The sequence below is a fragment of the Vipera berus genome, assembly GCF_964194415.1.
Source record: "Vipera berus genome assembly, chromosome: 12".
NCBI lineage: Eukaryota > Metazoa > Chordata > Lepidosauria > Squamata > Viperidae > Vipera > Vipera berus.
The window spans coordinates 19,258,095-19,284,715 of NC_138215.1; the positions used below are offsets into that span (position 1 = coordinate 19,258,095).

At 43.2% G+C, this 26,621-nt stretch overlaps 1 protein-coding gene across 1 annotated transcript in view; it reads right to left on the reverse strand.

Annotated features, from left to right (window-relative positions):
- Window positions 1-18,482, reverse strand: part of LINGO1 (leucine rich repeat and Ig domain containing 1) — a 193,749-nt gene extending 175,267 nt beyond the window's left edge. The window contains exon 1 of the mRNA XM_081337729.1: window positions 18,276-18,482. The gene's annotated coding sequence lies outside the window, so the exon portion shown is untranslated. The remainder of the gene's footprint in view (window positions 1-18,275) is intronic.
- Window positions 18,483-26,621: the final 8,139 nt, after the last annotated feature.

The following is a 26,621-nucleotide window of genomic DNA, read 5'->3' on the forward strand; positions in this document are numbered from 1 at the left end:
CACAGCTTCTCTACTCTACCTTACCAGATTGCACTAAACAGATCATCCAGGAGCAGGTAAATTAGCAAGTCCAAAGGCAGATGTCATTCCACCTCAAATCTGCCAGATGGTTCTTCTCCAACCTGCCTCCAAACCTGTCTTCTCCTCCCTTCTTTCACAGGTACATATTTTTTTTCTTCATTAGTCCCCCAGCCATTCTTCTTTCTTTATCTCAGGAAGCGGTGCAACGTGATTCTGATCAAGCTTATTTTGTGCCAATTCCCTTCCATTTCCCTTCCGCAAGCAGAAAACAACTTGAGGAAAGATCTCTCTCCTGCTGACTTCGCCCACCCACCTTCTTTCCACTTTCAGATGGTGCGTGTGCTGCCTCCTCAAACACACATGGCAAAATATCTTCCCAGAGCCAAGAACAAACAGTCAGTGAGAAGAGGTGCCTAATTTAATTTTTGTCTGCTACATGGTGCTTCCTTTGTTTGGTAGATTATGTATTCCATAGACATGATCTTCACCCGAGTTTCCCTTAAGCATTTGGCTTGAAAACTGCTATTGTCCATGGTCTGGCATCCTGGAGATAAGAGATCCACAAGGCACTTGCTGGATTTGGAGCGATATTCTACCTGCCCTCTTAGACCAATCCAGATTTCACAACTGTACATTTTTATGAATGAAGACAAGACAGAAAGAGAGAGAGAGAGAGAGAGAGAGAGAGAGAGAGAGAGAGAGAGAGAGAGAGAGAGAGAGAGAGAGAGAGAGAGAGAGAGAGAGAGAGAGAGAGAGAGAGAGAGAGAGAGAGAGAGAGATCTAACCTAGAAGTAAGGTGAAATTTCTTGACAGTGAGAACAATTAATCAATGGAATAGCTTGCCTCCTGGAGTTGTGGCTACTCTATCACCAGAGGTTGTCAAAAATAGACTGGAGAACAATTTGAACAGAATGGTATAAGATCTCCTACTGTGAGCAGGGGATTGGACTAGCAAGACCTGCAAGGTCCCTTTCATCCCTATGATTCTGCATCCTGGTTTAAGGAATGCAGGTGGGATAACGTGATATCCACAACACAAGGATCACTCAAGATGGCCTGATCACTACAAGCAATCTCATGTTACTCATCTGACATGTCTCCTGCTTCCTTTGGGGAACTGCTCCTCCACGCTTAATTGAGGTTTAATGCATGTTCTCCCCAGGCCCTGGCTTCTTGAGTTTCATCTCCAGGTGCTCCTCTCTTAATACTGTCTATGGGCTCAGATATCACTAGAAATGTGGCAACAACACAAATTCACAAATTTGTAGTGGTCATGGCACCACCATGTTTGGAAAGCTCTGGTTGAGAACGTGCTGTCCTCCTTTCTAGACTGATAGTTCAACGTCCCACCTCAACCATCATAAATACAATCAGAGACTTGGTTCAGATTGCATCACAAAGCCAGGCCACAATTACTGTGAGCTACTGAAGTTTTGTATGTTCAATCTTTAACCAGTAGGATTGTTAAATGGTTCACATTGATGAAGATCACGGTGTATCTTCAGATATGCCAGTAGGTCACAACACCAATCCAATCTTGGCTAATCTAAAAAGCGAAGTCAAATTATCCTTCATTACCACCTGGGTGGGGAGCCAGCTGCAAACCAGGATTAAAAATTGGATGAGTCCAAAAGTATCTAAGCAGCTAGACCTCATCCCAGAAGACAGAGCTGCTAAATCACATGGTATCTTGCCAAGAAAACAGCATGGATGTCTCCATATGGTCACCAGGACTGAAGCTCAATTTGAAAGCAGCTTGATTCTTTTATGTTTCTGCATGTGTCAGTGGTCTTAGGTTTTTTTTTAAGGTGTTGATTTGTTGTTCTGTTCTTAAACACAGTAACTAAGGAAACCTACATTTATAGACAGCATTGGGTGATAAATGCTACTAATAACCCCACAAAATGTATTGTTTAAGCTACTTCAAAGAGCTTTGCAGGGACAGGACTAGTGCAAGGGAAGACAAAAGCTAGGAGAGGGATTAGCGGAGGACAATCTGTTTGAACTACAGATGCTGGATAAAGGTTTCTCCATCTGCATCTTCTCCTGGAACTTGTAACAATTATAATTACTAACCTTCTTCACTTAGAACTACCAATTTATGCTTATTCTCCAAACAAGGAAATTGTGAGGACGGTGCTGTGGATTCAGACATATACATACACAAGGCTGAAAAGCAGAACACACTTTTTGTCAGAGAAAGCCTTGCAGAGCCAGAGGAAGGAGTCAAGTGGGGAATTAAATTAGAATCTTTGCGTAGTCATAAAAGACAAAGTCCACCCTTCGTGAACACCACTGAACTTTGTCTAAGTTTTACCACAGTGCGAACTGTTAGTCTGAGAAGATTCTTGTGCATAGGTTTGAGCAATAAAGCAGTAAATTGAACCCTCCATTGTTTGTGCCCAACGCTCTTCAAATACACAGTCAATCGCATTGTAACAATTGTAGCCTCTCCTGCTCAAAGAGAAATTGACAGATATGCTGTAGATTACCCAGGGCCAGTAGGAGAAATACAGCATTGCCCACATAGATGCTAATTTGCTAAATGACTCTGCTTATGTAAAACACAAAGCGAGAGGATCGGACATTAAGATATGACAAAGCCTTCCCCAAACCAATTTAGGCCCAGCCAAATCTTGAGCAAATGACGATAAGCCATCTCTAAGTGGAAAATATCTCATATCATGCTGCTGGTTTATGCAATTCATTTGCCTGCTGCAAACTCATTTGCTTGCAGTCTCTCAAAAAATGTTCTTAACGGTGTTTTTCTCCGGTATTTGAGATAAGATCTGAGCTGCATCTAATACAAAACAAGAACAAATGAGCTTAAATCTGCCTGTCTATGGAGATTCTCAGTCATCCAGGTCAGGGTTGTCCCAAAAGGTGCTTTTTTCAGGAGGCAACTGGACTTTCTTGTGTTTCTTTTGAAGACGTTTCACTTCTCCTCCAAGAAGCTTCCTCAGCTCTGACTGGGTGGTGGGGGAATGGAAGGATTTATGTTCCTTATAGTCATCTGGTCGTTAGCACTCTTTCTAAGAGTTGTCGAAGCCACTTAGAGGATATTCTATTCTATTCTATTCTATTCTATTCTATTCTATTCTATTCTATTCTATTCTATTCTATTCTATTCTATTCTATTCTATTCTATTCTATGCCTGCTCAACTTGGAGTCCTCTCAAGAGTTAGGATTACACACCCCAGAATTCACAGCCAGCAGGCCCAATGGCTTGGAACTCCCTTGCCCCTACATTGTCCAAAAGTGACTTCTCAAAAGATATCTATTAGGAAGGAAGAAAGAAAGATGACCTAGAATGGAGGTTGAGGCATTGTGAGCTCCCAACATTGCTGAACCTCAGCTCTTAGCATTGCTCCACACACGAGTTGCAGTTGGAAGTTTCCGTTCAGAAATATCTGGAAGAAATTATATTTATCATCATTCAGCTCATTTATGGAGAAGAGGTTGTTCTTGGCCATTAAATAAAAAGGAGAGAGCTTGAAGACCATCTCCACAGAGAACAGGTCATCTGCAGCAGGCGATGGGGAAGGAAGCGAGACTTTCAAACTAAATTGGGAGATTTTCCTGGAGGTTTGTCCTGAAGATAATAGAACCCTAGATAATAAGACTCTTTCATCTTCCTTGAAGAAGACTTGTCTTCTGGACTTTCATTCTCATAATGAGGGCCAAATTACCGGCTCAACACAGAAGGATCTCACGGAAGTATCTCTAAGAAGTGGGAGGAAGCAGCTTTTCGTCCTTGACAACTACAGAAGCTGGGAGGGATATGTTGCCAATTTCTTAAAGAGGTTTCATTACGTATTTTCTTTAAAATGGAAATTCTTTCTGAGATGTGATGAATGTCACATTCAGATCCATTAAAGGAAATACATGTATATCTTTTCTGAAGTTGGTGGCAGGAAGCCACTCACAGAGAAAGAGACAGCTCTTGCCTGATCAGAAAATGTACGAAACAGGATTTGACAGAATGAAGCTTTGGTTTCCCCAGAATCATATTTTTCTGACATGATTTGTCTGCCCCGTCCATCCATCCGTCCGTCCATCCATCCATCCATCCATCCATCCATCCATCCATCCATCCATCCATCCATCCGTCCATCCTGCCTGGATTCCAGAATGCCAAAAATGTACTTTAGACATTCTCATTAAAGCTGAAAGCATCTTCTTGTGACTCAGAAATATCAACCCTGTTATACCAGGAGGGTGTAAACCCAGGGATATTAAGATTGAATGGAGTAGGTGGGAACTGAAGAAAGTAAGTATAGAAGGTGGTAATCATTGAGGTTTAACTCAAATGAGGTAGGTATGCTGGTTTAGGGAAAGCTTCATTCCTTTCCCTATGCAAAGTTCTAAGAAGCAAGCATGGTTTGAAACAAAGATGATTAGGGGACTGGAGGCTAAAACATACAAAGAACGGTTGCTGTCATTGGGTATCTCTAGTTTAAGGAAGAGAAGGACCAGGGGGGACATGATAGCCATCTTCCAATATCTCAGGGGCTGCCCCAAAGAAGAGGCAGTCAAGCTATTCTCCCAAGCGCCCGAAGGCAGGACAAGAAGCAACGGATGGAAACTAATCGAGGAGAGAAGCAACCTGGAACTAAGGAGAAATTTCCTGATAATTAGAACAATTAATCAGTGGAATGGCTTACCTCCAGAAGTTGTGGGTGCTCCCATCACTGGAGGCTTTTAAGAAGAGATTGGACAACCCTTTGCCTGAAATGGTATAGGGTTTCCTGCTTGAGCAGGGGGTTGGACTAGAAGACCTCCAAGATCCCTCCCAACTCTGTTATTCTATTATTCTGGGTTTATTTTCCAGCCTACTTTATTCACACAACATTCAACTCAGCCACTAAGATAAGGGGTACCATTTTACTGAATCCCAACAAATCAGCCATCAACAGGCACACAAACAACATCTACATACCATTCAAGAGTCAATCAAAAAACCAACAAGGAAACAAAGTGAAGCCTCACCTAAGCATTAACCTGGGTTAAGAAGGAAAACCTACCTTAAGCCAATAGTTAAGATCAACGACTGAGAGAAAAGAATTAGATCAGGGTCTTCAAACCTGGCCCTTTTATGACTTGTGGACTTCAGCTCCCAGAATTCCTCAGCCAGGCACGCCTGGCTGAGGAATTCTGGGAGCTGAAGTCCACAAGTCATAAAAAGGCCAGGTTTGAAGACCCTTGAATTAGATATTCAACAAACAATCACAAAACGACTCTAAGACATTGAAGTAGAAGGTCTTCAAACATCCTCAAATGGGGTCACCTTGGTGCCACTCAGTAGCTGATGTCTTACTTTACCTTCGAAAACTTTCTGCGTTGCAATATTGTAATTTCTAATCCAGTGTAATAATCATCAGTGTCCTCCTGTGGACCTTCTCTAGAATAGATTTTTGTCTTCGTTCCAGCAGCCATTGATAAAAAAAGACAATTCCTACATATCAGAAGGACATGATCTGTTCTGTGATGTTCCTATTAATTTGCTATCTACACCTGCGGCTTGCAAATTTCTTTGTTAAAGCCCTAATGTTCTTTTTTTTGGGGGGGGTTAACAAAACAACAAAAAATAGCCCCTTTCATGATTAATTCTGTCTCTATGCAGTGGGAAGCACAAAGCTCTTAGCTAATGGATGCTGCTGATTAAACGGAGCAGCCTAAAGAAGCATTGCTACTCCGGTGTTGTTCATTTTTTAATAACTGAAGGGATCTATAAATTGAATGAGGAAATGGATAGGCCTGGGCGAAGACACAGCCTGACTTGACCCCTTTCCATAAAATGATTTGAACACAGCTGTGACCTAAGGACCGTTCTACAGTTTTGCTATTATTGGGCCAAATATTTGTTAATACTTCTAACTTCCTACATCATATTCATCTTCTTTCTACAATCTATCTTATCTAATCCTTAAAACCTTAAATCAGGGGTCCTCAACCTTGGTAACTTTAAGACTTGTGGGCTTCAAGGTTGAGGGCCCCTGCCTTAAATCACAAGTTCATTGGGTTTGGGTTTTTTTTCATTTTTACCCAAAACCCCATAAGAGATGTCCAGTCATCAATAAATGTAGATTAAACTGGCCACAGTCTTTGCATACCTGGGGTAAACCTATCAATTTGGGCCGAGGAAGGCCATCCAAACAGATGCCACCAACCCATGAGAAGGGCTGATTTCTGAAGGTTTAGCTTGCGATGCTCAGTAAATGACCTTGTAGTTCAGATAAGAAGTTTCCATTGTTGTCAGACTCAACCACCTTAACAATATTCTAATATAAATAAGGCGTCTGCCAATACAGACATTATTTATTTATATCTAAGAGCCCAACTCCTCTTCCAAGGCTAATTACGAACACACAACAACATCTGTGCAAAGATTCGGCTGAATTAAAGCCAAACCGTTTCCTTTCACAGTGTTCCACCAAGGGCAGGTTCCATTCTCTGCATCTGCCAAACGGGGTACCATTTTTTTTAAAGACTTTGTTTAAAAATATGAGGAGTCCCTGTTCAGTTCTGATCCTCTCGTTATGTTGTGTCTGGAAGAAAAAGAAACCCACGGCTGCCCTACGTATAGCGTGTGAATTTTTTACCTCAAAATATTAAGCCCTCTTTTCCAGACCTTGAACAACCATAGAATGTAACTGGAGAAGGAAGATGCCTACTACGAATTGATTACGGGTTGCCTGATGCGATTCTTGGCTGTTGTTTCCTGGTCAGTGTCCACACTGAACTACATTTTCTTATGGTTGGTCATACAGCATCCAGATTTTTAGGGTAGATTTGGCATTTTTCACCACTTATTGTGTCCTTCCCAAGGGATGGGCAGCCTGAGAAACGAGGGAGGGTTCCCCTTTTGAGCTTTTTGTCCCCCTCCCATTGTGCAGTTGTGGGCTGAGCAGTCTCTTATGTGGCCACTCCCTAGCTAGGATCTCTTCGCCCATCTCCCAAGGTGTTTTTTACCAACCATTCCACATACACAGAGCTTCCTCCTCCCATGTTTCCCTACCATAACCCAACAAGCATTGAGATAAAGCATCTAGCCCAAAGCCTAGCAATGCTCTATGACTCAGATGAAAACCTGGTGATCCCCAAATCTTACAACCCACCAGCTTTCTGGGTACTGTAGGATTGCAATCATCCTTAGCTTACAACACAAGTCATGTTTAACAAAACCATAATTAATTTTTAATTTAATTTAATAATATTTATATACCGCCCTTCTCCCTGAGGACTCAGGGCGGTTTACAGGGCAGAATAAAATACTGAATACAAACGTTAAAAAGAGATTAAATAATTGCCCATGTTAAAACAGTTGACATAGAATTCTAAAACACCAAGTTAAAAATTAAGACAATAGAAAATAGAAAGTGGGTAATGTAGCCAAAGGGAAAAAAGGCAGATCTAGAAGAAGACAGAGAGACACACTACGACAGCATCAAATAACAATGGTTGAGGCGGCCAGAAGGACAAAAACCAGAACTTTGCATCTCCCTTGACATCCAAAGTGGTAAAAGAGGAGGAGGAGGAGGAGGAGGAGGAGTAGAAAGGTGAGGAGGAGGAGGAGGGGGAGGAGGAGGAGGAAGGAGGGAAGAAGGAGGAAGGAGAGGAGGAGGAGGAGAAAGGAGAGGGGGAGGAGGAGAAAGGGGAGGGGGAGGGAGGGAGGAGAGGGAGGAGGGAGAGGAAGAAAAGGAGGGAGAGGAGAAGAAAGGAGAGGAAGAGGAGGAGGAGAAAGGGGAGGGGGAGGAGGAGAAAGGGGAGGGGGAGGGAGGGAGGAGAGGGAGGAGGGAGAGGAAGAAAAGGAGGGAGAGGAGAAGAAAGGAGAGGAAGAGGAGGAGGAGAAAGGGGAGGGGGAGGAGGAGGAGGAGGAAGAAGAGGAGAAGAAAGGAGAGGAGGAGGAGGAGGAGGAGGAGTTCGTATCCTTGACTAGAACTTTTTCCCCACAATACTTTCTAGAAAACAACCTCAGGATGACAGCCGAGGAAATTCCCAGTGCTTCATCATGATTCTAACCTCTAACTAGACATGAGATACAGGGATGGGGTTAATTGATTAATTAAATTAATAATTCCTCTTCATATTGAAGGAACAGTCAATAAGCCATTTTCTCTCTGCTTTATTTTATTTATTAAATGTCTCCACAGCCCATCTCCCCTAAGTGAGCCTGGGGTGGTTGACAACCAGTTTTCAATATTTCCCTTCTGATCATCTACAGCAGCGATCTGCATTTGAGTTCTGCACATTTCCTGAGTCAAATTCTCCTTCTTCCTTCATCCTTGTTTCCAAGCTGGCATACATGAGGATGAAAGCATTAACTCTTCCCCCCCACCACCCTTCAAAGGAGGGGGGAAACATGGAGACCACCTGCTTTTGCAAGAGACCAAGCGCTGCGGACCATCTGTTATTGAGAAAAAGGATAAATTCATGAACAAAGATAGCATTTACGGATGAAGTTCTAAGCATTTCAAGCCAATCTATCAACCCGCATAAAGAGATGCCGGAAAGAGGAAACTGTGTTTGTCAATAGTGTAAATATGCATGTGGCTTTTATGTCTCCCTCACAACAGTCGTGGAATATGCAACTTGACAGTTGCCGGAATAAACAATATGGAATTGTTGGTTGCAAATTTGAGGTGTTTGGACAAAGGGATGGGTTGTAATGCAATAGACATTCTATCGTGGCTACGTTTGTGGCCAAGATGACTGATAGGCAGGGATGGGCCCAGTGCCAGAAGGTTGGACAGATAAGAGATTGGGGAGGAATAAATTCTCAGTATTGTCCAAATTCTAGAGAAAGCAGGTCAAGATGAAGGGACAATGCCAGATGAAGTCACAGGGGACTGTGCAAGAGTAGATAAACCATGGTTTGAGCAAAGCAAAGCTGCCCCATGTATTTATGGATCTAGATGGCCCATGTTCTTCTAGAAAAGGCATTATTCTTCTTGTATGATGTCTCTGATGAGAAAAAATTGAGCGTGTATTGAGGTGCTACAGCTACCCAGCCCACTACGTCTACTCTCCTATTTCAAACAGGGTTTCTTTACTCCTGTTTCTCAATCACAACTTGCCCTTTATGAACTTCTAGTTGCATGAACAAGACAAGTCCCTTCAAGATTGCTCATGAAAGGGTACGACTGGATCCTCGCCAAGCTGGGAGAGAAATCTATTTAATAAGCTCACAATAGCAGTCTAAATATTGAAAAAGGCTGCCACACAGAAGATGGGAAATAATCCTCTCTCTCCCATCACGGGGGAAGCAATGAGAAATGATATATTTAAACAGCAAGGGAAAAAAAAGGATTTTGTTTAAGCCAGTGTGTAAAACAAAGATTGGGCTGCTGTTTGTTTCCAGAATCCACAGACCCAACTCTCTCCTATCAGACTGAACAAAAATCTTCCTTCTCCCCGAGGTCCAAGCGTTGCCACCTTATGCACAGGCAACAAACCTTACGATATGGATTTCACTTAAGGGGTCCTTGGTGCTCTCTGAGCTTGCTTTATTTTCTCGCAGACGTTTCATTACCCAAACTAGATCACATCATCAGTACTAGGACTGGTGGTGTTACCTACTCAGGTAATGAAACGTCTGCGAGACAACAAGCAAGCTGAAGGAGGACCAAGGACCCCTCATTTCAACCCTGAGCTACAAATATTCTCCTTTATTTAGATTTCACTTATTTGGAAATTTGCATGCAGGTAGTCCTTGATCTATGCCCGTCCTTGAGCCTGGCCAAGAATGACCTAGAACAGGGGTATCAAACTCGCAACGTCACATGACATGTCACGATGTAGCGTGGCTTTTTTTCCATTGCCGGCAATGGGGTGGGCGCGATTTTGGCATGACGCATCTGCCCCATGGGCTGGCAGTTTGACACACCCGATCTAGAATGATTGCTGTTTATGCCAACCAAACACAAAACTTACTGAAACAAAACAGATCAGCCCTGAATACAGAAGCAACTCGCAACCAGCGAAGAGGATCCTGCAAAGATCTGATGGGATGATCTGATTCCAATAGGACCAATCAAAGGAGGAAGTCAGTTCAAAACCCCAAAGCGAATTAGATGGCCCTGAATTGATACTTCTCTGTGTGCTGTGTTCGAAATCCATCTGGAAAGCCAAACTGAATTTCTCCAAATTGTCCATCTGACTTGACCATCCAGATCCAATGACTCCGGTTTTCTGATCTGCATTGGTGATTCAGATCAGATGTTGGCCAATTCACCCCGGCTTCACAGATAAGCTTTATATGGCTGCTAATACCAGGCACAGATGGGGAGGTTTAATTTACAGTGCAAGGAACTCCAATGCACAATATTGACACAGTCCCACACAGCACACAGTAATTAATGACAAAATCCCCCCTGTGCCATAAACTGCTGCTTTATGCTGAAAAGATGAAAATGTTCTCTCTTTTTTTCCCCCTCTGTGTGAACAGGCGGCTGGGAAATTTTGCAACGACTGGGTCGTAACAAGGCTGCAACAACTGGCATCGGGGAGGGAAACTGAGGCCCAGCCAATGAAAGCAAGAAATTGGGCAGAGAGATCAGGAGTTAGGTCTAAGGCAGAGAAAGGTCTCTCCAACTGTAGGCGAGGAGCAGACAGAGCTGTGGAGGCAGAGTTAAGCAAGTCATCAGCTCAGAGCTGTTACGTTCCCACAAATGGTTCAATTCCATCCCCTCTTGAATTTTGTTGGCCTTTATCTGGTACCAGTTTAGCACTGAACTTTAGTTGTCCAGAATCTTGTGTATAGGCCTGAGCAATAAATTTTCTGAACTGCAGCTTAATGTATAGTCCCGATCCTTTGCCCCTGACATCAACTATGGATTGCTGCTAAGAACAAGTCAGCCAAAGGGAAGGAACTTGCCTACACAACTGAGTCAAAATGTTTGGCCAGGTCACTATTTTGCTATGGGAACCCCACCCCAAGCTACAGCAAGTCGTAACTGTCTGGGGGATTCTGGGAGTTGGTCCACTCACCATAGAGTTGCTGAGGTTGGGAAACATGGGGCCTTTTTGTATGGGAATCCAGAAGATCTTTTACTGAACCACGTGTCCTTCCTGATTACAATTAAGCCCAGGCTTTCTGTTGTTAGGTGAGACATTTTTTAAGTGAGGCTTTCCCTCTTTTATGACTTTTCCTGTTAAGTGAATCCTGCAGGTGTTAAGTTAATTACCTGGTTGTTAAGTGAATCTGACTTCCCTACTGACTTTGCGTGCTAGAAGGTTGCAAAAGGGGATCACACATGACCTCGGGATAAGGCAACCGTCATAACTATGAATCAGTTGCCAAGAGTCTGAATTTTGATCACACCATCATGGGGATTCGGTAAAAGTTGCAACTATGAAAAACGATCATAAGCCATGTTTTTTCAGTGCCGTTGTAACTTTGAATGATCACTAAATGAACTGTTGTAAGTCGAGGACTACCTGTATAATATCCAGAGAGGTCATGCAAAGTTGCTTCTCCCTGTATTCACGAAGGCTGATGATGAATTTAAAGACCGAAATCTTAATTTAGAGGGTAAACGTGAATTTTATCCTCTGCTGTGTCCTGCTTGTGCATCAACTATGATAAAGACCCAACCGTCTAAGGGTGTCCGTTCCATTTTATAAAGTTATGTAGCAAAAAAAAAGGGGGGGAACCACTACAGGTGAGGGTTTTCATAGCGTCATCTGCTGTTTCACGACAAACCTGGCTTATAAATTATTTGGCGGTTTTATGATTAAGCCAGTCACAAATAGGAAGATTTAATGTTATTACAGAAGAGAGAATTAATGGCGTTATTAGAAGCGTAAATCTGAACTGAAGACTTCATTTCTTCTCTCTGTCATTTTCAAAGGCGCTCTACAAGGCATTCTTTTCCCAGCTGGATGGGGCTTTCTGAAAATATCGTAGAGGTTTATGGGTCATCATCCCCATCATGGGCATAAACCAAGTTAAGGAGAAGAAATTGTGGGTCTGGTTGAAATCCAGGCGTTAGAACACGCTAAAGGTCCTGCTGGATCAAATGTTTTCCAACTGGCCAGCAATGCATCTCATGGTGGATGTCCACATATCAGAATTCTGGTAGGCATTTTCTCCATCTGTTGCTCTGTCCACCTACTATGTAGAGATGGGTTGTCCCTGTGTTTGGACGCACTCTCAGTCATCAAGAGTAACAGGGAGATAATGAGGTCTCCTACATCTATTCTTGAGAAGACTTAGTCTCTTGTCATGGACATATGTGAACTTAAGAATCTAATTTCAAGCATCTGGAGAACTTCCCATTATTTAAGATGAAGCAAACATGCCAGTGCTTGAAGGATAGATCTCTCATCATCATCATCATCATCATCATCATAATTAAGTAAGTTGGAAGGGACCTTGGAGGTCATCTAGTCCAACCCTCTGCTCAGGCAGGAAAATACCATTTCAGGCAAATGGCTGTCCAGTCTCCTCTTAAAAACTTCCAGTGTTGGAGCATTCACCACTTCTGGAGGCAGGTTGTTCCACTGGTTAATTGTCTGGAAGTTTCTCCTTATTTCTAGGTTGCTTCTCTCCTTAACTAGTTTCCATCCATTGCTTCTTGTCCTGCTTTCAGGTGCTTTGGAGAATAACTTGACTCCCTCTTCTTTGGGGCATCCCCTGAGATACTTGAAGACTGCTATCATGTCCCCCCCTCGTCCTTCTCTTCATTAAACTAGACATACCCAATTCCAGCAACCGTTCCCTATATGTTTTAGCCTCCAGTCCCCCAATCATCTTTGTTGCCCTTCTCTGCACTCCTTCTAGAGTCTCAACATCTTTTTTACATCGTGGTGACCAAAACCGAACAGGCACTTGAGAAATGAGCACCAAATTATAATTTCCCATCTTCTTCCATAATTGAGCTTCTCACCTTTCTCCCCACAGTGATACAGGCAACGAATTTAATTTCATTGTCACTCAGTATATTCAGATAGAGTGGTACCTCGGTGCTCATCGTTAATTGGTTCCGGGAGGTGCAATGAGCATCAAAAACGATGCAAACCAAACAAATTTTTCCCATAAGGAATAATGGAGTGAGTCCCAAGGCAACCAACAGTGACAAGTTCTAGCTTGTGCACTGAGTACCGAACAAATGATAAGTACCGGGGACAAATGTCTCATGTCAAAATGCACTCAGTACCAAATTTATGGGTTTCAAAGCAGTGGAGTACCAAGGTACCGCTGTAAATTAAACTAAATCAAATTTAATTTTTTCTTGGCTTACCCATTTTTCTTGGGTTTGGTACTCCGAGAAGCCATTCGATGTTTGTAGAAGTGTAAAAAGGGGGGGCAGAGGGTTTCTCCCCCAATTTAGATTTGTATAGCATTAAGGAAACCTGATTGGTCACAAATAAATCTTTTTGCTACAAACAGCAAAGAAAGTGCATAATGATGGTTTCATTACTGTCCCAAACTCCCACTTGTTGCGGTAAATGGAAATCCAGCTGGAATTAAGATGTGTGAAACTTCGGCTATCAATCAGCTTATTAAACAAAGAATCTGCAATGTTACTTTTTCCCATCATTGTTCACGTGTGTTGTGAGTTATACCTTTGTAAATAAATTATTAGGCTATCTAACTCTGCCTTCTTTTTTCATCCTACTGAGCTTCAGTGAAGTTTATGCATTCATCAAGGATTATAGCAGGACCTCATTAGCGTAAATTAATATAGAGCTTAGCAGGTTGTTTATTAGCTAAATGTTTGTTATAAATTGAATTGCTGGTCCTTTAAGTTCTAATTCCCATCAGATTTGCATTTCAGCTGTTCGGTGAAGAATTTACCTGCATTGTTATAGCTACTAATCATCCCTTGAGTAAATTGGGAGCTATGACCATCATTAAGGTAGTCTACTGGGTGACAAAAAACAATGGAACTCAATTTAAAAAGTGCACACTCCTAAATGTTTCTTAAGCATTCAGAATACACTTGCTTAGTCCCAGACATGGGACAAATCTTATTTCCTGTTTCAGCCTAGCCCAAGGCCATCTACAGGCAGTAGCCACAGCAGTGGCAGCTCATATTTGTGTAATTTTTTTTATATATGTATGTATGTATGTATGTATGTATCAAAAGGTGCTCAGGAAGAAAACAAAAGGAGTTATTTCGATGTAAAATGGTACTGCTCTGGTGGGAACATCCTTCTTTAGCAAGATTCTGATTTTCTCAAGGCAACAGAGCAGAAAACCCAGTAATGAAGGTGTGTGAGGAAAAGAAAATGAAGTTCCCAGTGGAAAACTTCAAATTATAGTTTATTATGTGGGGGGGGGAAAAGTGCTTAGTTACAAATGCAACTCCTTGCAAACTCCCCACTGAGGAAAGACTGCATAATACAGAATCGTGATTGCGGTTTCCAGGCACCCACTCTGTATAAAGGTAAGCTAGTTGGGTTAGGGAGACCTAAGAGCCTCTTTCTGCCTTCTCCCAGGGCAAGCTCACAAGGTATGTACTGCCAGATTCGTCAGCTTAAGCAAATGATTCCAAAAGGACCGGGGCAATATGACTTAGAAGTTAATTTGTTGGTTAGATAAATCACAGAACCCAAGGGGCGAAGCTTGCAAAGGGTTTAACAAGCTAACCATGGGATTTTATTTAAAAAATCATTCATCTGGAAGGCCTAGGCCCTAGAGATAATTCTTGGGGGAAAACAATGCTGCTTTAAAAAAAAAAAAGAGGAATTGTCAAGATCTGGTGTTTCTGGAAATCAAGGCTTGGATTACAATAAATTGCATTCCAGCACCTGATCCAGAAAGTAGAGCACAACAGTCAAGCAAAGGAAATCTTGATGTCCCCTTAGCATATTTAGGATGCCACCAGAGGCTGATTTCCAGAATGGGGATGAAAAGGAGATGAAGCGTTACCCACACCCTCGTCACTTCTCGTTTGGATTACTGCAATGCTCTTTACATGGGGCTGCCCTCGGAGAGCACCCAGAGGCTTCAACTGGTGCAGAATGCGGCCGCGCGGGTGCTTATGGGAGTATCTCGTTACTCCCATGTTACACCACTTCTGCGCAAGCTGCATTGGCTTCCGGTTGCCCTCCGGGTGCGATTCAAGGTGCTGGTTATAACCTTTTAAGCCCTACATGGTTTAGGCCCGGGGTACTTGCAAGACCACCTGCTGCCATTGTCAACCTCCCATCACCCGGTTCGCTCCCACAGTCGGCCTCCTCAGGGTGCCGTCGGCCAGGCAATGCCGGCTGGCGACCCCCAGGGGGAGAGCCTTCTCTGTGGATGCACCGACCCTCTGGAATGAATTGCCCCTGGAGCTGCAGATGACCCCTGACCTTCGGTCCTTCCGCCGTGACCTGAAGACATGGTTGTTCCAACAAGCGGGCCTGGACTGACCACGGTTTTACTGGTTTTCTAAATTGTCATATAATTATTGTATTTATTGTTTAATTCTTTTTTAAATTTTCTATTTTATGTTTTTAATTTTTATTGTTGAGTCCTTAGGGAGAAGGGCAGCATATAAATTTAATAAAATAAATTAATTAATTAATTAAACAGGGCAGACTTGCAAGCCAGCACTGCAACTCCCTCTATCATAGCAGACCCCAGTTTATTGTCTGGGAGGCCTGAATCAACACCTTTGAAATACCATTCTGTTCACTCCAACCCACAAGCTGGAGAGAAGTATTGAAACTTCTTCGGGGAAATGAGAGACATTTACTCTCTCTCCAGGAGCCATAGTGAACCAAATCAAGAAATTGCCTCTTTAGCTGAAGTGAAAAATCACCGCACAGGAGGCTTCACAAATGAAGAGTCCAGGCGACACGGAAAGAGGGAAATTGTCTGGGGGAAGATGGCAACTTGGGAAGAAAAACCAGCCCAGGGCGGCAATGCATTTCTAATGAGGCAATGGTGTGGGTTTGTTTTGCAAGGTGTGTAAAGCCATCAGAGAACAACATCTGCCTCTCCCAGGTCCTGGGGAAGGACCAGATAGGTGGACAAAAATGCCCAATCCAATCTAAACATCTGGCTGAGTGTGAGACCGACTATAAATAATAAGAGGACGGGGTGGGGGGGAGGGGAGGGAATCAACCAATAAGAACAACAGAACATGAACAGGACTTTGTGTTCAGACAGGTGCCGCTTTGAAAGAACACCTTGCTGATGATCTGCACCTCATCCAGAAGACGCCAACATGTCATCTGCTTCCCCATCTCTGCCCCCTTGGCTGCTGGAAACCTCCAGTTTCTTTCTTTCTTTTTAATTTTATTCAAATACAAATAATACAAACATAATCTATTAGACTTATATGAAACCTCCAGTTTCTGACTGCAGGCGGAAAATAAGGGGAGAAAACCTGGTGTTTATTTGGGAAATCTCTGAGGGTTTTATTAAGATGAAGTCTAGAAGCTCAGAAACATGGAGTATCAAGAGAGCTGAACTGGCTGCAACGATTCAAGTCTACCCAGCTCATTTAAGCCTTGTTAAGAATCTCAAAAGGCAGAGAGAAATTGGTTTGGCAAAGGCAGTGCTTGCCTTGCAGAAAGAGATCCCGGACGTTTTTCAGGGCAGGGGGAGGAAACTAAGCCGTGCAAGTTGATCTCAAACACACACACACACACACACACACACACACACACGAAATTCTTGCAGCATCTCTCCCTCTGAACGGGTTTGAAGGAGTCGACCAGGCCTGATTTGTTTAGTGATTGAAATATCACTAAACAGGTTTCCCTTGGCTCTATCCAATCCAGACTAGGAATGGACTGTGTTGGCTTTTTGACTTTTCAACAAGCCAGTCCCAGTTTGCAGATCGGAAATAAATAAAATTTAAATGCATTTCGAGGAAGGAAGGAAGGAAGGAAGGAAGGAAGGAAGGAAGGAAGGAAGGAAGGAAGGAAGGAAGGAAGGAAATGCATTCTGAAATATACATCCAAATGTTCTCCCAAAGATGCTTTTTCCAAAAGGCAACAGGACTTTCTTGGTTTTTTTTTCCTTTGAAAACATTTTGCTTCTCCTCCAAGAAGCTTCTTCAGTTCTAACTGTTCTAACTCTAAGCTCTAAGTGTTGAACTGAAATGAAGAAGCTTCTTGGAGGAGAAGTGAAACATTTTCAAGGAAAAAACCAAGGAAGTCCAGTGGCCTTTTGGAAAAGCACCTTTGGGATAACCATGACCTGGATGACTGAGTGTCTCCAGAGACATCCAAATGTTGGTTTGTGGTGTGGGTGTGCAGATTTAATTCAAACATATTTGGTAAAGCTAGCAGGACAAATGAAAAGTAAGTACTCCGCAAACAGGAAGGCTAGACCCAGGATGATTTCTCCAAGAAAAGGAATCTTTGGGTTCCTAATGAAATTGTTCCCTTCTTTTGAAGCAGGAAGAGAACCTTATTTTCATCCCCCACTAGTCAGCCCAATTGTAATTGGTCCAAATAGGGTGGATTCTGAGAAGTCAACACAGAACTTCAAATCTCTTAAGGTGGTGAGTGGTGAGCTTTCTGCAAGACTCATTGCCAAATGCCTTATTGAAAAGACCACACCAAAGTACCAAGAGTTGGTCAAAATAACAACAAGGAGGCTTCTTTGTGCAAAGCCCGCAGTTAAATGCAGATGTGATTCCTACTTCTTCAACCATTGCCCAACCTTATAGGTGAATTTTAACCTGTACTAAGGGTTCACACAATCACACTGTCCAAATACTTAGGTATCATTTCAACCAGCTCTTCTTGATCTAACACCATTCGGTTAGATCAACCTACACTTTCAGTGCACAAGTGAAATCCTTATTTCATAATCTAGGATGGTAGTGTACCATTTGCACGATCAACTTCCTCATCCAGACCCAGCAGAAGACACACTGAGAAGAAAAACAACCAATCATCTAGGGAGGGCCAATGGATACCCATCGAATTAGGAAAATTTCTACACCTTCTCTTCCTTCAAAGAAAGGTTGATGATACAATAGATTCACATAAAACAGATCTGCCATTATTTTTAATTTGAACCTTCCATTTTTAAACTTTTTTTTTTTTTGCATATGTGGGTTTGGTGAACCAACCAATTCTTCACGCTTGACCCCAAACTTTACACAATTACATCTGAGTTTCTCAGATTTTGGCTGGCATCACAACTCATCTAGCATGAAGAGTTAGAAGTTACTGTTTTCTTTTCTTAAAGAAAGATCCTAGGAAGCAGAAAGCAATGAGCTTTAAAAAAAAACTTGGCTCTTTATGAGCATTGGCTTTTGTTTTTTGTTGAATGTAGCCTCGATGAGTAAATTCTTACCTTAGTAGAATCCCAGGAACTTGGAAGTTGCCAAAAAAAATGCCCCCAAATTACAGACCTTCCTTTCCACAAAATGTTGAACTGATGGAAACTAATAAGGTCTCGCGTGGAAAAAAAAATAGGTTCAGGAGAAGCGCTGATTTTGGGAAAAGCAAATTTATTCCCTTGTGAGGCAAGTCACAGGAATTGCTTCAGAGCTCCAGGTGCCAGAAACTGGAAAGAGAGAGAAAAAAAGGGAAGAAATTAAAAGAGGAAGCAAGAACTTGCTAATTAACTACTGTAAACTTAACCGAAAACCATATATACAAAATTATCTTTTCGTGCTGCAGAAAAGAGGTGCATTCTATGCAATGTTCTCAAATGTGAGCAAATAACGAAGGGCGACTAAGATTCCTGGAGGAGAAGGAAGCCGTCTTAAATCTAATCAAGATTAAATTGCAAATAAGCCATGAAATAGAGGTGTCTGCAATCCTTTGTTGCATTGCTTTTTCCCAATCACATAATAACTAAGATAATTAGAGCTCTCGGGCAGTTACAGAAATGATAGCTGATCAATCAACTGATAAAAGAAAATCAATTTAGTCTGCAGAGAAGGACGCATGGGGGGGAACATGGTTTGAGCAGGAAAAAGGTCACTCCAACTTTGCAGATTGCACAGACATTTCCCAAATTTACTTCGCTCAGGAGCCAAAGACCAAGTAAGTCCCCACGTGAAGATTCAATTAAGCTGATTTATTGCCAAAAGGCCTACACACAGGAATCTTCTCAGATAATAGTGGGCACCTGGTTAGCATTTGATACGGGTCAACAGCACTCAAGGAAGGCTGGATTTAGTTCTTTTGTGCCTGCAGAGGGATTCTAGGCGGATTCCTCTTTTGACTCCAACCCCGGGTTCTGCCACTCCTTCTCCTGTATCTTGGATGCTACAGTCTGAAGCTCTATTGACACGCTCAGCCCACTTCTACAGCTCTTCCAATGCCCCTCACAGAAAGTTGAGGACACAGTTTTCCAACAGTTTGGAAATAATAAGAATCTGTAAAGTTGGTTTCATTGATTGATTGACTGACTGATAACTGACTGACTGACTGACTGATTGGATTTAGAAAGTTGCCCAACTCCATAAGACCCTTTAAGTCTTGTAAATAAAATCAGTTATTTTGGCTTCTAAAAATATCCATGTTGTTACTTAGCAATTGTTAATAGGTGTATACAGTACAAGGCATCCATTAAAGACTTTAGTGGAAATAAATTGGAGGAATTAGATATTTCATCTTATCTGGGTTGCTTTAAATGCATCACACACACACACACACACACACACACACACACACACACACACATAAATACAGAAACATCCACTGTTGCATGGAAAACTACACAAGATGAAGCTTTTTAGAAGCTCAGTATATGAAGTATACATTATCTACACATCTCTCTGTACAAGAGAACGTACCAAGTAGGAGCAGACACAAAATTTCCACCATTTTTTGAAACATGCAAGGAAATTGCCCAAATAGATGAAAACATGCAGTTCCTTAGGCAAGTAGAAAATAGCTGGATGTAGCTGATTCCAGGATCTAGCTAGCTTTGCCCTTAGGGGAAAAATAATCCCAGAGTTTTGACTGGAGGCCCAAACATAATCACTGAACTGCCCACAGCTTTCTTTCATTGGCAGAAAAATTTAGCCCCAAATAACAGACCTCCTACTTAGGGCTTAGAATACACAATCACAGAGTTGGAAGGGATCATGGATGTCTCTGGTCCATGCTCCTGCTTAAGCAGGAGATTCTACACCGTTCCAGACAACCCAATGCCTCCAAGCCAGCATCATTCTGTTGACAATTGTGATGGGTGCAGACAACGTTAAATTGAAAGCAAGTTTATCAGCCAAACTGCTGAACAGCTAGGACCAAAAAAAATTCTTCATTTGGAGAATGACCCAGCCGAATAAACAGAAACAGAGGATGGAACACAGGTTATGACTCCTATGATGGAAGCAGGTCATTCTGCAGTGCCTGTCAGAAGAGGGTTTTTCGTAGATAAAACTCTCCCAGCTAAAGGTCTGAGAGATAGCATTATAGGTCACCTTTATTTCAAAAGGTCAGCCTTGGACCTCTAACTCAGTGTGAGATAAAATGCATATCTAACCAAATAACTGGTTGCCAGAACAACGGAAGAAATGAATGCCACGTAATGGCATGAATCAAGATAGGATTTGACCCATCCCTCATGATGCCAGAGGAAATAAAGATGTTTAGGAGAAGTGTTTCTGTATCCAGGTGGAGATTTATACTGGGTTCCTCCATTGCACAAAGCTGACTTCCCTTCTTAAATAAACCACAATTGATTGGGCGAACAGGATACCAAGACCATTCAAGTACACGCTGGCTTCATCGACTGCACACAGCCAGTCGCAGAGTTCAGCCTAGCCTTTCCAAAGATTCAGGGATACATAATATGGATCTAAGGGACCATAACCAACTTCTGATTCCATATTAGCTGTTCACCATCTAATTGCTCTAGACTTTTCTTACATGCTAGGCCAAGGAAACAAGAGATGGCCATGGTTAAGTATAGATTGTTGTCCTCTATTGGCAAGTGGGGAAGGCAGGGGAGGGGAAGGGAGTGGAGGGGAGGAGAGAAGAGGACTTCTATTAGGAGCAGAGCAGATGCTTTCTATAAAAGCATCTCAGAAAGATTTGTCTCCCAATAGTTGGTCTCCACTGAATTGTCCCTAGTCCTATGAAAAGATGAGAAATTCATTTAGTCCCATTTCTCTTTCTTCTTTGTTAAATAACAGTCCATCAGCATTAGCTAATTTCTCCATAAACCCAGCACAACAGAGACAACCAGCAAAGCCTATCAGCACAAACGTTGCAACTTACATCAAGGGCCAGTCCGATTTATTGAACAGACCCAGCTGACAAACATTGTCAAGCCACAAGTCCACTGAAATGCCAAGCTTGCAATCTCATTCCCTTTATTTCCACGATCTGCCATGGCCTTGGCAGGCTGCAGGACCCTTTTATTATGGAAACCCCAGCTTCAGTCCAAGCACACCACCTTGATTGCTTCTCAGTGCCCTGGATACAGCAAAGCAAGCCATTGGCCCTGGAGATCTTCGCCGTTTTCTCTCTCTCTCTCTCTTTGCAACCAGAGCAAAGCTCGCTTTATATTAATGGACCAGATCACTCCAGCCTTGAGCTTTGTCACAACTATGCTCTGTCAGAAATCAAATCCCTGGCCCCCTGCCACCATTGTGTGGGGAATGAGGCCGTTTATAATCATTCTGCAAGACATCGTTCCTCATGTCCCCGCCTTCGCTTTGCCTGGGTGCTGCCAAGAAGCCGGTTCCCTGCTAGCAATCTGAAATCCTTCACTTCCAATGACAACTTGGCATTAAGAGTCAAGACTTTCGCAGATGTAAAGGCAGGGGAGGCCCTTTTCTTTCTTTCTTTTTTTTCTTGAAAAATGCACAAGGCTTACGATGCCATTCAAAACTCCCCGGAATGTGCAAAAACACTCAACCTTAAGCCTTCCTCTTGTACAAAGTACACGGTTCATAAATAGACAAGTTTGAGGGGATTCAAGAACATGGTGAAAAATAGAGTGTTATTTTATGCATTTGCTTAGTAGGATGTGACGTTCATTTTTCTCACATTGTGGCCCAGGGTTAACAAAGCAGCATAAAAGAGCCGCCATTTAGGAACCAAAAGATGCATCAAGGAAAGTGAAGAAGGTTGTGGGCAAATCAAGGACAAATGAAGGTTGAAAAATGAGGGGGTGGGGGAGGGGTCAGGTTGAGAAAAGGTAATATAGATTATCATCTCTAATAATATTATGCTCTGAAAGGAGAGAGGTCCAGTCTCGGATCTGGTGACCCTGAGGATACTGTGACAGTTGTAAGTACAAGGATTTGTTGTAAGTCACTTTTTTCTGGGCAGTTCTAACTTCGAACAGTGACTAAAAAATAGTTGTAAGTCGAGGACTAACTTTATTGATAAACAAGTTGTCCTTTGCAATCTTTCAACATGAATCCACCACCCCTGTCCTTGTTAACACAACACATACACATACACACCCTAATCCAACATCTTTCCAGAACAGCCGATCTCGAATATACGACTTTCTTTGTTAGTCCAATGTTGGGCCATTCTGTTACGACGGAGATGACGCAAAACAAGAAAAGTCACCTGGAAAAGCAGAGACACGTCGTATGTGTTAGGTGATCTCCAGAGCTACGTCGTCGCGCAGAGCTACAGAAGCGAAGCATAACTAACATAGATTCCCTTTATCAGCTAGTATAGATCGGTCTCGATAGAAGATATGCCAGTAACTAAATGCTCTGCATGTTTCCTAATTCCCGCAGAAATAGGATTTCCCCAGCTATTAAAACCGATAGTCGGCCACCATCAACCTGCTGGTTTCATTAAGAGACACCATCTGCATCCAGAAACCGAACAAAGCGGCGATATCAAACAATACCATTAGCTGGCATTTATCCTGGCCGAAAATGAGCTATTGTTTCCAAGGCAAGGCGTAATTTCATCTACATAAGGAGGAAGAATGCCGATAATTTTCTCGTCTCTACTTGCCATCATGGGCCAGGCAAATGGGACGAATCCAAATTCCTGCTCATGTTGTTGTTTAATCAGCTCCCAGCACTCTTTTCTCAAACTGAGTTGGCTAACATGAGAAGTAAGAAGAAGAAGATGAAAAAAATCTCAGGTTGCTTTCCATGGATTCTCATTCAATCTGGTGAGGGATATTTTGCTTTACAGGGTCTTGGAGGGGCAGGAAATTGGAGAGAAGGCACAATTCTCCCAGGTGATTGTGATGTTCTTGAAGTTCTTTAGCCAAGCAGCTGCCAGGAGATGGATGAGAATGCTTTCTCTTCCATTCTCCAAGTTTTTTTTTCCTCCAAGGCTTGCAGCTTCCTTGGTTTCCTGCAGTCACTAAAGAAGATTTTAAATCCTGCCCTGAGGACTTCTGGTGCTCCTCTTAAGAGCTCAGGGTGGGAGAAACCACCCCCCCCACACACACACACCTTAAGAAACTTTCTGGAGAAACTTTTGTTCTCCAGGAACCTCTGCAGAAGGGGTCCACCTTCTTGGTTTAAGAAGATTTAGGCAGCCCCCCAACTCTTGCAATATCACTGCTCACAAATTTTAGTGAAGGATGTGGAAATTCATGACCTGGTTGGAATTAATGCTAATCAAAGCAATTAATGCCAATCAAACCAGAAGATGCATCTGCAAGAAGAGAAGAACTGAGGGGAAAATGTTTGCATATTTCAAAAATTTTAAAAAAATACACAGTATCTACACAAAGATATGTAAAACTCAAGAGTCCTGAAGTTTTAAATAATTTTAAATAATTCAGTTGGATTTACGTTCCCTAGAGCAGGGCTTTTCAATCAGTGGTACGGGTACCACCTGTGGTACATTGGCACCTGGCAGGTGGTACGCGACCATCCTAGAAAAGTGGTAACGGGGGAGGGGAATGAGCTGAACCAGTGGCAGCACTGCACAAGCCTGAGCAAGAGATGGCTGGAGCTGCAGGGCTGTCAGGGCTCGGCGGAAGCGCCAGGATCAGCGCTTCTTTGGGGCTGTCAGGGCTCAGCGGAAGTGCCAGGATCAGCGCCAGGCTCCAGCTGGAGCTCAGCGCTGATCCCGGCGCTTCTGCTGAGCCCAGAAGAAGCGCCGATCAGCTGGAATGTTGCAGCATCTCCAGGGTCTTGTGATTTACATTCAGATGCTTGGCAACCGATTCATATTTATGATGGTCACAGTGTCCCAGGGTCATGTGAAGTGACCAAAACCTGCTGCAACCACCCAGTAGATGGGGAGAATAAAAACCAAACACCCCCCACCCCACCCCACCCCACTGCCAATCCTCAACAGAAATGCTCACAACAATGAAAACCTCGGACAGGAGGAAGAGCGCCACTGGGCGGGCAGGCAGGTGTGTTGCTCAGCTGTGGCTTGGGGGGCACTTTTTTCAGGGCCATTTTTCAAACAGTCACTAAGCAAACTGTTGTAAGTCAAGGACTACTTGTACTTCATCACTTTTTTCCTTTGGGGGGGGGGTCATCAAGTTTTTGACCCCTTGCTAGGCGACTGGTGGTGCTCGGATGTTGCCATATCCTAAAAGTGGTAGAATGGGTGAAAAGGTTGAAAAGCCCTGCCCTATCGGGCACTTCCTCTCAAACCTGGCTGTGTAAAGATGTATGGATTTCAGCTCCCAGAATTCCCCTGCCAACCATGTGTGTGGACTTCTGTGCTGTTAGGGGAATTCTGGGAATTGGAAGTCCACAAATCTCCAAGCACCCAAGATTGAAAAAGACGTTGAGAACTAGGACACTGTTACATTTCAAGGGGGGGAAATGGAGATAAATGTCATTTTTCTATGCAATTTGCCTCCAGTTCCTATCTGCTTCTTGACTTCATGTAGCTTCCGCATTTCCTTATCTTTTCTTCCTTCCTTCCTTCCTTCCTTCCTTCCTTCCTTCCTTCCTTCCTTCCTTCCTTCCTTCCTTTTTTTGAGCCGATCCAAATCATGCGGGACTCAAATGATCCTTTGCTTGCAAGGCAACAAAGCCATCCCCAAGTCAGAATTAAAGAAGCAAACATCACCCTCAATCTGACTTGACTTCCTAATTATGTCACGTCAACACAACTGGATGGCATTATGCCACCGTAGCTATTCAGCATAAGGGCCTTCCTACCCCTCGAGGAGGTGCAAACATGCCATCCCTGGCAAAGAGGCTGATTTTATGGGGAACAAAAGCCCTTTGTTTGGAAAACACATTTCAGCTCAACCCTGGTGCAAAGCTCAACGTTGCTTTTCATCAAATCTCTGCCTGGCTATCTATTATCTCTGGGTTTGTTTTCAGGCCTTGCCTCTCTTTTCTCATCTATTCAGCATCCTTCACAAATCTTCAAAATGATAGCTCCAATTTCCAGACTGTCTCTGTTTCAAGAGGTTGTAATTTGAGTTTGGTTTTGATGATAGTACCAAGATCTATTCAGCTCTCCTGGTGCTGTTGTAGACCTCTCCCTCCCTCCCTCCCTCCCTCCCTCCCTCTCTCTCTCTCTCCTTCCCTCCCTCCCTCTCTCTCTCTCTCTCTCTTTCTCTCTCTCTCTCCTTCCCTCCCTCCCTCCCTCTCCCTCTCCCTCTCTCTCTCTCCCTCCCTCTCTCTCTCTCTCTCTCTTTCTCTCTCTCTCCTTCCCTCCCTCCCTCTCTCTCTCTCTCTCTCTTTCTCTCTCTCTCCTTCCCTCCCTCCCTCCCTCCCTCTCCCTCTCCCTCTCCCTCTCTCTCTCTCTCCCTCCCTCTCTCTCTCTCTTTCTCTCTCTTTCTCTTTCTCTCTCTCTCCTTCCCTCCCTCCCTCTCCATCTCCCTCTCCCTCTCTCTCTCCCTCTCTCTTTCTCTCTCTTTCTCCCTCTGTCACACAGGTAGTTCTCGACTTACAACAATTTGTTTTGTGACCGTTCAAAGTTACAACAGCACTGAAAAAAAAGGGGACATGACTTATACTTAACGACCGTTGCAGCATCTCCATGGTCACGAGATCAAAATTAAGTTGCCTGCAGCTGACTCATATTTATGACGGTTGCAGTGTCCCGGAGTTATGTGATCACCTTTTGTGACCTTCTGACAAGCAAGGTCAACGGGGACGCCAGATTCCCTTAACAACCATGTCACTAACTTAACAACTGCAGTGATTCACTTAACAGCTGTGGCAAGAAAGGTCATAAAATGGGGCAAAACTCCCTCAACAACCATCTCACCTTGCAACAGAAATGTTAGGCTCATTGTGGTCGTAAGCCGAGGACTACGTGTACAAACCCACACAGACAAAATTCCGCATCATTTACACCAGGGACCAGCCCCTTCCTCTACTCCATATTCCAAACCACAGCTCCCTTCAGCCCGTTTCGGAGACATGATAGCAGTCTTCCAGTATCCCAGGGGCTGCCCCAAAGAAGAGGGAGTCAAGCTATTCTCCAAAGCACCTGAAAGCAACAGACAAGAAGCAACGGATGGAAACTAGTCAAGGAGAGAAGCAACCTGGAACTAAGGAGAAACTTCCTGACAGTTAGAACAATCAACCAGTGGAACAACCTGCCTCCAGAGGTGGTGAATGCTCCAACATTGGAAGTTTTCAAGAAGAGACTGGACAGCCATTTGTCTGAAATGGTATAGGGTTTCCTGCCTGAGCAGGAGGTTGGACTAGATGACCTCCAAGGTCCCTTCCAACATTATTATTATTACTTCCAACATGAGAGATCGCCACGATATAAAAAAGATGCTGAGACTCTAGAAAGAGTGCAGAGAAGAGCAACA